Here is an 11213-nt window from a genome sequence, read left to right on the forward strand (position 1 = left end):
GCTTGCGGCTCTGCAGATATACCCTACTCGGTTCCAAGCGACCCTATTGGTCCAGCCTGGCTCTGCGGCTCTGCAGATACCCCCTACTCGACGCGTCACACTTTGTAGCCTCTGAACGAAAACAGAACGCCGCGCCGCCATCTTTACTGCCTCGCTAAGGATGCATTTCATTCAGGATTTGTTTGCGACAGAACCAAGTGCAATAAACAAAAAAGAATGGATTCACTGTGTATTCTGCCTTATTTATTGATGAAACAAAACCGACATCAACCCAATTTACCACCGAGCGGAGAGTTTAGTGTCACAACAAGATAGCTGATGTGTTAAGTTTGTTGTTGTGACTAGCCTAATACTACAGTCAGCCGATATACACGAGAGGTAACAACGTTAAACCCGGGTTTGCTTGGTAGAATACACAATGAGAGGTAACGTTAGCTTTGGCAGAATAGACGCAACAAGAGTCTGGTTAATGTTGTTATTGATTGATTGATTGAAACTGTGTTAAACTCTGGCTTGCTGCAAGCCCTCGGACATCTATGCCCACGGAGCTTTCAGTGTACACAAGCGAGCGGCGGCGGCCCCGCCTGCATCCCCATTCCCCAAACGGAGTAGTACCTGGCTGCAGTGGAAAAGGAACGAAGTACCAGGTGCCTAAAGCGGGTCGAGTCGAGTAGGTAATATGCAGTGGAAAAGCGCCATTAGACTAGAGGCAGGCTATAAGAGTAGACTACTAAAAAAAAAAAAAAATGCATTCAAACCTTTTTTTTTTTTTGTGCGCACTGTGCGGTAATTACCGCGGCGGTAGGAAATATTGCGCAAATTCGTGCGGTAAGGAAAATATCAATACCGCGGCAGCTCTAATCGAGGGACTTATTTTATTTAGAATATATTAATGACTGTATATGCAAAAGTAGCCTAGTTTTAAGTAATAATATTATAAATCTACATGCCTTGAGGATGACATTCTTTATATAGCCTGCCTATCAATTGTTTTAAAGCTCAATAAACTATGACCGGAATTAATCTCATTTGTCCGGTAGATTGAAATCTTGCAGGTCACGGAGACCGGCAACAATTGTTTCTAACGGAAACCCTGGACTGTACATTAGGAGGGGGTGGGTGAGTGGGAGAGAAATATACATACGGCGGGGAGAGAATATATACATGTGGTGTGGTGGGGAGGAGACTGTCTATTAGGAAGGGGTGGGGGTGGGGGGGTTTGGACATTTACAGGGGCCAGTTTCGAATTGCAGCCTCCCGTAGGTGCTCTTTTAGAGCGGTTTTGAATATGGGTAGGGATTCACATTCCTTTACAGCTTTGGGTAGGGCGTTCCACATTGATGTGGCATAATTGCGAAACGTGTTTAGTCCCTTGTTTGAGCCGAATCTGGGTTTAACATGATTTGTTGAGCTTCCTCTGGTGTTGTGGTCGTGGTATTCACTGACCTTTGGGAAGTATTTTGACATGTACATGGGTACCTTAGTCGTATCGTATCTTGTAGACCAGGCCCATTGCAAGTTGCTGTACTCTGTCATCTACTCTAAGGCTACGTTTAGACGGAGAGAGTCTGAACAGAAACCGCAAAAGTCGTCTTGCGGTCTCATTTTTAATTTTGCGTTTAGACTAGTGTTTTGGGATGGAATTCTCCGTGCAGACGAGGCTGTAACGACTCGAGACGACTGAGCCCCGCTGTCACGCGATTGGCGCATATGTCACATGACGTGCTGTGAAGACCCGCCCTACTCTGCCTCTGATTCGCAGACTGTGGGTGGGGAATGTGATTGGACCAAAGCAGAGTCACTCACAGACAGTGGGTCCAGTCACGCCGCGGGACAGATTCTTGTGTATTTAAAAGTACTGCCAATGTAGCATTCAGGTGATCGCCATGGATAGAGTCAAACATGCTTTGTTTACGCTTCTAGGCTACTGGCGCATGCCTGTGATGTAAGCAGTACGCGCGACGAGAGCCTTGACAACCCTTTCGTCATCGTTTTATGCGGTTTGACAGTTTAGATGATAGCGCAAATGTTTATCGTTTCTAGGAATTCCACCCTGGAAGGTAGTCTCACTTTTTTGCGGTTTCACCCCGTAAAAACGCCGTTTCCGTATAAACGAAAGGCACATCCGGAAAAAAATTGCGGATTCACCTGCTAGTGTTTCCGTCTAAACAGGGCCTAAGCCATCCTAGGTTGTCAAAGTGGGCAGGGGTGAGGTGGGTTCTAGGAGTAAGGTCAAGTAGTAGTCTGACCAGTTTGTTTTGAGATGTTTGTAATCTTGTTTTTAGCGCCTTTGAGGTGCTTTGGTACCATGAGGTGCAAGCATAGTCGTAGTACCCTTGAATGAGTGCTCCTGCCAGAGTCTTCAGGGTATTCTTGTTCACCAGAGAGGAGATCCGGTACAAGAATCTAGTTTGTTGGTTGACTTTTTTTTATTACCTTGGATGCCATTTTGTCAGAGGAAAGATTTGCCTCTAGGATGGAACCCAGGTAGGTAATTTTATCTGTCCTTGTGACAATATTGTCACCCACTGTAACTGAGAAGCCGTCGGTCTTGCTGAGTTTGTTATTTGAACCGAAGAGAATGGACTCTGTTTTACCCAGGTGTAATGATAGTTTGTTATCAGCGAGCCAGGTGTAGTTCTCCTTCTCCCAGCATGGCTGCCTGTAACATAGCAACCAGTATTTTGTACATGGCAGTGGAATGGTTGCTGTGTTGATATGAGAAATGTATCAACAAAAACATACCACTGTGGGGTCTTATATTACTGGTATTGTAAACAATTCACAGTAGAACAGTAATAGTGCGTTTCCATTGTTTTACCCACTCTACGACTGCACAGAAATTTGGCATTTTCTTTTGAAAAGTGGTTACCACTGGTTACAGGCAGCCATATTGGAAGAAAGAACTACACAAGCATTCTGTGCAAGGCCTCCATTATCTTCATGATACATGAAGTCTTTCAACTGCCAATAACACTCTACTGTGCATTTAGGTACATGAGCAGTGTGTGTGGCTGAAAAGAAGACGCTAGAGCCATATGAAATCCGCGATCACGGAATAGCGGACAGAATCGCGGAATTGAGCAATAAAAATGGAATCAACTGTAAAAAAGAAGAAAAAAAATGTATGTTGTGGGACTTGTACAGCACTTTGTTCAACTTTGTCAGTGCTGTAAAGTTTAAACCTTTTTAAATCTTAGACAAACAAAACACTTTGCTTTCATGAAATATTGTAAGCAGTCATTTGAGGCTTTATAAAAGCAGCACAATGAACACAAATCTGTCAGTGCCGAGTCCGACCTCATCTTGAATAACAAACAGCATTGCTTGTTGTAGTTAACAAAGAGAGGCAGAGTTGATTTTGCAAAAAAAAATATATATATCATTTATATTTTTATATTTTTTTATTTTTTTAATAATCAAATTTTATTTTCATATTCGAATCCCATGCCCATCGAACGAAGCTTCGAAGCTTCGAAGTATTTAAGACAGCCCTATTAAATGGACTGTTATATCTTATTAAATTGTGGACATTTATTCATTCCCACTTATTAGACACTATTTCTGATGGTAAAATGAACGTACAAAGCAAAATACAGAATTCTGAAATATTAAAACTGAAAAAACGGAATTTGGAAAAGAATAAAATGGAATTTGGAAAAAAATAAAACGGATTTCATATGGCTCTAGAAGACGCACACAACACCAAACTGCACCTGCACTCCAATAGCCTCTTTGAACCCATCCAGTCTAGTGTTCACCCACTCCACAGCACAGAAACTGCACTCTTCAAAGTACTCAGTGACCCCCTCACCTCTGCTGACAGAGGAGACCCTGACGAACGTCCTCATCCTCCTTGACCCGAGTGGTCCGTGGACACCGTGAGCCACAGCATCACGGTACTGAAGCCACCTCACTCAGCTGGCTCCGGTCCTACCGCTCTTCTTCACTTCACTACCACTCCTCCGTCTCATCCTCCGTAAGGGGTTCCCCAAAGTTCTCGTTAGTCGGTCCACTTCTTTTCATCATCTACAACATCCTGCCTCTCGGGTCAGATTCTTTGCCATTTCAACCTGGACTTCCACTGCTATGCCGATGACACTCAAAGATATACCTCAGCACCAAGTCCCCCCACAACCCACCCCCTCTCTCTCTCTCACTCCCGTCTGCTATAAAAGCCTGAACGCAACAACATTTCCTCAAAATCAAACGGTGACAAACCTGAACCCCTCTTCATTGGCTCAGAGCCCACCTTCAGCAGCATCATCAACAACCCCACACTCACCGCTGATGGCACTCACCTTCCTGCCAGGCACGCAACCTTGGTGTAATCCTTGATGCCACCCTCTCCCTCAAGCCAATGAAACACTGATCCACGCTTCCATCCCCTCCCGTCTTGATGACTACTGCAGCTCCCTCACTCCTCTACGGCATCAGTGCTATAGGAGATCAATGGACTCCAATTGGTCCAGGACACATCCGCCCAACATCTAACTGGCACCAGTCCTGGTCAGACCACATCATCTCGGTCCTAAAAGACCTCCACTGGCTTCCTGTCTCCCACCGGATCAACTACAACACCCTGGTCTTCACCTACAAAGCCCTTCACCAACTGTTCCCCCCCCATATCTCACTGACCTCCTCTCCCCCTGCCAACCCTCTCTGCCCCTCAGATCCGTCTCCGCCTGCCTTCTCTCCACCCCCAAGTCAAGATCTCTTCTCCAGGGCAGCTCCCGGGCTCTGGAACCCTCTCCCCCAAAACATTAGACTTCCAATCCCACCTCGAGTCCCGTCTCTTCTCCACCGCTCGTCTGTTGAATGAGATTCTACAGTATCTTACGACAGACAAGAGGGAATCATTCCTATTAGAAAGACGGTTCCTTCTTATCAAAACATGGCGCCTCAGTAAATCACTATAGAATATTAGCCTATATAAATACTTCCAGCATGCAGGAAATAAAAATACCCACATCAATATTTCTTTCCACCAGCGCCTCATTGTATAGAAAAGAGAACATTTTGGTTTGCCTCTCCAGTGGACGGGTTAGAGTTATTTCTGTTTGATACTGACCAGATGTAGCGATACGGAGGGGGAGGGGGAACGTCTCATTCGAAAAGAAAATAGCCTTGGCGTAGACTGACCCCAGGAGTAGTCACACACACACACACACACACACACACACACACACACACACACACACACACACACACACACACACACACACACACACACACACACACACACACACACACACACACACACACACACACACACACACACACACACACACACACACACACACACACACACACACACACACACACACACACACACACACACACACACTGGTGGGTGCCTCATGTGCAATGTGTTCCTCAAATAGCCCGTTTCCAGCTGTGGTACAGATGTTGAACGGCCTCACACACACGCTCGTCTTTCATTCAATTATCGGACTTCATTCCCACTGGTGTTCAGAAAATACAGTAGAGACAGAGCAATATATATATATATATATATATATATATATATATTTAGGACAGCAACGCTCCCATGATGTTTACCAGAAGGGTGCTGTGACTGACTGTCCGTGTTTAAAACAGCTCGACACCAGCCAGACGACCTGCAGTTACAATGATGGTAAAAGGATGAAGAAATAGAGAAACAATCTATAGAGAGGAATGCAGATCAAATCATCTGAATGCACATGTTTTGAGGGGTGGGGTGGGGGGGGGGGGTTAATGTGACACTTTGGCAATCGGTTCTAGCTGGCATCCAACTTGGACGTGCACACACACACACACACACACACACACACACACACTATTGTTTACACTCCTCTTTTTGAAAAGATGGCGTCAGGCCAGTGGACCTGTTGTCTTGGCCAGGCCAGGTTGCCGTGTGCTCACTGCTCAGCAGAGACGTGGAGCCGTAGTAGCGCTGCTGGCCCCCCTCACACACACACACACACACACACACACACACACACACAGGCCCCCCTCACACACACACACACACACACACACACACACACAGGCCCCCCTCACACACACACACACACACACACACACACACACAAACAACTCTTTGTCCCATACTGAGAGAGTCACATGGTGGTGGAGGGATACAGATCCCAAGGTACTAACCGTTTCTCCACGTGGCCCGAGTTAAAACCACAGCCAGAATCACACTGGAGGGGGGGGGGGGGGGGGGGGGGGACGTCATGGTGAAAGAGAGCCTGGAAGGACTGAGTAACGTCACTGCCAGCCAACACGGCCTGGCAGACCATGTGAAGGCCTTTAGCTGGTTAGTGTTATTACGGGCGAGAGACTCTCTTCTGAAGCGCTGACGTCTCTCGACCCACTCAGGCGGCTGTTCTTGACTCGAGCTGCTGCTATAAAACTGCAGTTACTCTTACATCAGTAAATGAGTATAATAACATTCCGAAGTATCCTTTAGAACGGCGTCTTGAGCGGCCTTCACTATTACTGAAGTGATTTGAGCTGCAAACAGATGCGATCCACCCCACACACCCCCACACACCCCCCCACACACACTGGAGACGACCTTCGCTTTGTTTTGACAGGAAGCGTTTCCTGACATGCTTGAGAAACGTCTTCCTTTCAGTCACACACGTCGCTTCTTTCCCAAACACTCTGGCATGAGAAAAGAAAAAGGCAACTCTCATTTATTTTGTAAACATCCAACCAAAACGGAAGGCATCTCGGCCCGTCTCTGTACTTCTGTGTGTCCCTTCGACTTTCTTGAGAACAGTTCATCCAAACGACGTCACACTTGGCTCGGGTATTATTGCCGAGGAAGTCGATTGGACGAGCCGGCCGCAACACCAGGGCGCCGAGCAATCTGCCCGTCCCAAACAGGCCCTGCTGCACTAATGATGATGATGAAACAAACACGTGGAGTGAGGAATTCTTCGTCTGGAAGTTATTTAGCTAAATATAAAAAATTTAAAACTGTAACGCGAGTGAATCGAGTCGAGGTCAAACAAAGTCAAAGTGATCATGTCTAGACAGGGGACGTCTCTGTGAGCAGCAGCCTCATCCAACACCCAGGAGCTCAGCTCACCGCCTCCTCGACAGAACCATGACCACAGGAGTGGATCCAGTCTCCCTGAGAGTACGAGAGTGGATCCAGTCTCCCTGAGAGTACGAGAGTGGATCCAGTCTCCCTGAGAGTACGACAGTGGATCCAGTCTCCCTGAGAGTACGACAGTGGATCCAGTCTCCCTGAGAGTACGAGAGTGGATCCAGTCTCCCTGAGAGTACGAGAGTGGATCCAGTCTCTGTGAGAGTACGACAGTGGATCCAGTCTCCCTGAGAGTACGACAGTGGATCCAGTATCCCTGAGAGTACGAGAGTGGATCCAGTATCCCTGAGAGTACGACAGTGGATCCAGTCTCCCTGAGAGTACAAGAGTGGATCCAGTATCCCCGAGAGTACGAGAGTGGATCCAGTATCCCTGAGAGTACGAGAGTGGATCCAGTATCCATGAGAGTACGAGAGTGGATCCAGTCTCCCTGAGAGTACGAGAGTGGATCCAGTATCCCTGAGAGTACGAGAGTGGATCCAGTCTCCCTGAGAGTACGACAGTGGATCCAGTCTCCCTGAGAGTACGAGAGTGGATCCAGTCTCCCTGAGAGTACGAGAGTGGATCCAGTCTCCATGAGAGTACGACAGTGGATCCAGTCTCCCTGAGAGTATGAGAGTGGATCCAGTATCCCTGAGAGTACGACAGTGGATCCAGTCTCCATGAGAGTACGACAGTGGATCCAGTCTCCCTGAGAGTATGAGAGTGGATCCAGTATCCATGAGAGTACGACAGTGGATCCAGTCTCCCCGAGAGTACGAGAGTGGATCCAGTATCCCTGAGAGTACGAGAGTGGATCCAGTCTCCCTGAGAGTACGAGAGTGGATCCAGTCTCCCTGAGAGTACGAGAGTGGATCCAGTCTCCCTGAGAGTACGAGAGTGGATCCAGTATCCCTGAGAGTACGAGAGTGGATCCAGTCTCCCTGAGAGTAGGACAGTGGATCCAGTAAATGTTCCAGGTCTGTCTGATAATATAGCTCAGTGGAATATGTTCCGTTCGTGAAGTCGGCCGCTGCTGCCAACTCAAACTGAAACAAGCAGCCTATCAGTGGACTTTGCCTCCTCGGTTGTCTGAACGATGACTAACTGAGAAATCAAGTTTGCTGGCTGAGGAAATAAAATATTATGTCTTTTGTGGATTTTATAGATATTAAATCAGAGGCAGAGGCCCCCGTGAGATCAGCAGTATTGCCCGGCAGTGTTGTCCTAGAGACCCGTGTTTGTTCACCATAGTTGGTCCGAGAGCGCGGCACAGATCATTTAGACGTGGCTTACCCTCGTCTTGTTTGTTTTCTTTTTTGTGATCAATAATTTTATCTTTTTCCGTGTCCATGGTTCACAGCTGATGATAAGACAACCAGAGCAAAACAGAGAAAACCACATAACTACAAAACAAAACGAATACAGAGATTTAAAGAACATATAACATAAGAGAACATCACACCCACATACTATTAGCAGCATGGGGTTATTTACTCACATCAGTGCTTTTCTTTATTTAACCATATCAATCCACATATTCCTGCCAATAGAAAACATGCCACCTGTTCACCTCCAGTAAACAAACAAACAAACAAAAACGTTCACCACCATAAAAGATATAGTATAGAAGTCACTGGAGGGGGGGGGGGGTATGTGATAGTGGGGGGGGGGGGGTCTATTGTAGTGACAGACAGGGGGGTGAGAGAGATGTAGAGGGAATAAACAACAGGGCTGTTGTCTTTAAGGTCCAATCAGTGCTTTAGGTGTAAACTGTTAAACTGATGGACAGCTCACCGCTGAAAATGGAAATCGAGGGCTAGATTAGTAAATTGTGATTTTGTTCCCAGTATGTTTCCAGTGGGCCTGACCATGCCTGCAGAGGGGGGGGGGGGGTCTTTCCTGCTGGACGACTTAACCCAAACAAAGCCAGAAGCAGAGACAATGAAAAGTTTAAAAGCCCTAAAAAACTTAACCATTTCACAGTTGGAACAAAGTCTATGATGTGCTGACTTGGTTTTTCCGAATGTCCGCCTGATCCAATAAATGAAATGATGATGTAAAATTGTATTCAAAACATGCATTAGAGGCACATGAGTCCAGGATGAGAGGAGGTGTGCGTCACAAACAGTGTTGACAGCCGAGTGGAACAACAAAGTCTCAAGTGCTGCTACCGTGTGTCCAGGTGTGTCAGACATTAATAAAGTCAGGGTTGACCAGGTGTCCAGTGGTGTCAGACATTAATAAAGTCAGGGTTGACCAGATGTGTCCAGTGGTGTCAGACATTAATAAAGTCAGGGTTGACCAGATGTGTCCAGTGGTGTCAGACATTAATAAAGTCAGGGTTGACCAGATGTGTCCAGTGGTGTCAGACATTAATAAAGTCAGGGTTGACCAGGTGTCCAGTGGTGTCAGACATTAATAAAGTCAGGGTTGACCAGATGTGTCCAGTGGTGTCAGACATTAATAAAGTCAGGGTTGACCGTGTGTCCAGTGGTGTCAGACATTAATAAAGTTAGGGTTGACCGTGTGTCCAGTGGTGTCAGACATTAATAAAGTTAGGGTTGACCATGTGACCAGTGGTGTCAGACATTAATAAAGTTAGGGTTGACCGTGTGTCCAGTGGTGTCAGACATTAATAAAGTCAGGGTTGACCAGGTGATTCCAGTGGTGTCAGACATTAATAAAGTCAGGGTTGACCGTGTGTCCAGTGGTGTCAGACATTAATAAAGTTAGGGTTGACCAGGTGATTCCAGTGGTGTCAGACATTAATAAAGTCAGGGTTGACCAGATGACCAGTGGTGTCAGACATTAATAAAGTCAGGGTTGACCAGATGACCAGTGGTGTCAGACATTAATAAAGTCAGGGTTGACCAGATGACCAGTGGTGTCAGACATTAATAAAGTTAGGGTTGACCAGGTGATTCCAGTGGTGTCAGACATTAATAAAGTCAGGGTTGACCGTGTGTCCAGTGGTGTCAGACATTAATAAAGTCAGGGTTGACCAGGTGTCCAGTGGTATCAGACATTAATAAAGTTAGGGTTGACCAGGTGATTCCAGTGGTGTCAGACATTAATAAAGTCAGGGTTGACCAGATGTGTCCAGTGTTGTCAGACATTAATAAAGTCAGGGTTGACCAGATGACCGGCGGCTGGCCACAGGATCTGATTTAAAACGGAACTCAAACTAGTGTATTTAGGCTCCACCGCCTCCACTAGTTCCAGGTCCGTTAGTTTCACTGATATTAAACGGCTCCTCACGGAACACATCCCATAATAATGTCAGAGTCCCGGGAACACTCACCCTGTTGTAGCGAAGAGCTGCACAAAGTGGAGTCGCGGTGTTTTTTAAGCAGCTTATTCCCAAAAACGTCACTCTTCCCCGCTCGGTGTTTGTTTCCTCGCCGTGAGCAGCAGCAGCGCTCCCGTTGACTCCCGCTGACTCCCGAAGCAGCGCCCGTTGCTCCCGACGTGACGCGACACAGAGGGGCGTGTGTTCTGTTGTGAGGGACGGTTTACTGCGCGTGCGCTGCCCCACAGCCAATCACAGACCACGGAGCTCGCCGGCTGAATTTCACAGAACTTTGCAAAATTGAAGTTTCATGTTTTGTTTTATTTGTCTCATTATTATAACTAAGGTACATTACAGTGAAACGCTTGGTTCTGTATGAGCCCCCTGAGAATGTGCTTCATACAGTACTAAAAAGGGTAAAAAGAACAAGTCCAAAACATATACAAGAAAATATACAATATAACTAAAGTACACAATTAAGTACTTACTTACTTTGAGGTACAAAATGCTAACTTTTTTTTAATTCAGAATGCAAAAAAGAGGTATGGATGTAGTGCAGATCCGTTTGTAATAGATAGATACACATATGGTGTGGTGTTAAACGTGTTTAAAGTGAATGTGTGGACAGTGTGTGCAATGAGTGTAGATGGATGGGCTAGTGTTGCATAGTCATTGAGGTTTTTTTGTTGTTGTAGCAATATGATATTAAACGGTCTTTGTAACTGGTCTCTAGCATAGTCTCTTTGCTATGAATTCTATTTTATTTCCCCCATCGACATTGTTGGTAAAGGTAATTATACATTCCAAAATACAGCCTACTGTATAGGGGTACTTCCT

The 11213-nt window shown here is 46.2% G+C and overlaps 1 protein-coding gene across 2 annotated transcripts in view; it reads right to left on the reverse strand.

Annotated features, from left to right (window-relative positions):
• The window catches only part of LOC311242255 (liprin-beta-1-like), a 117351-nt gene extending 106833 nt beyond the window's left edge, over positions 1-10518 (reverse strand). For both annotated transcript variants that reach the window (XM_084338454.1, XM_084338453.1), the window contains exon 1: positions 10389-10518. The gene's annotated coding sequence lies outside the window, so the exon portion shown is untranslated. The remainder of the gene's footprint in view (positions 1-10388) is intronic.
• Between the last annotated feature and the right edge of the window lie 695 nt (positions 10519-11213).

This window comes from Notolepis coatsorum (genome assembly GCF_963971535.1).
Source record: "Notolepis coatsorum genome assembly, contig: SUPER_15_unloc_1, whole genome shotgun sequence".
Lineage (NCBI taxonomy): Eukaryota > Metazoa > Chordata > Actinopteri > Aulopiformes > Paralepididae > Notolepis > Notolepis coatsorum.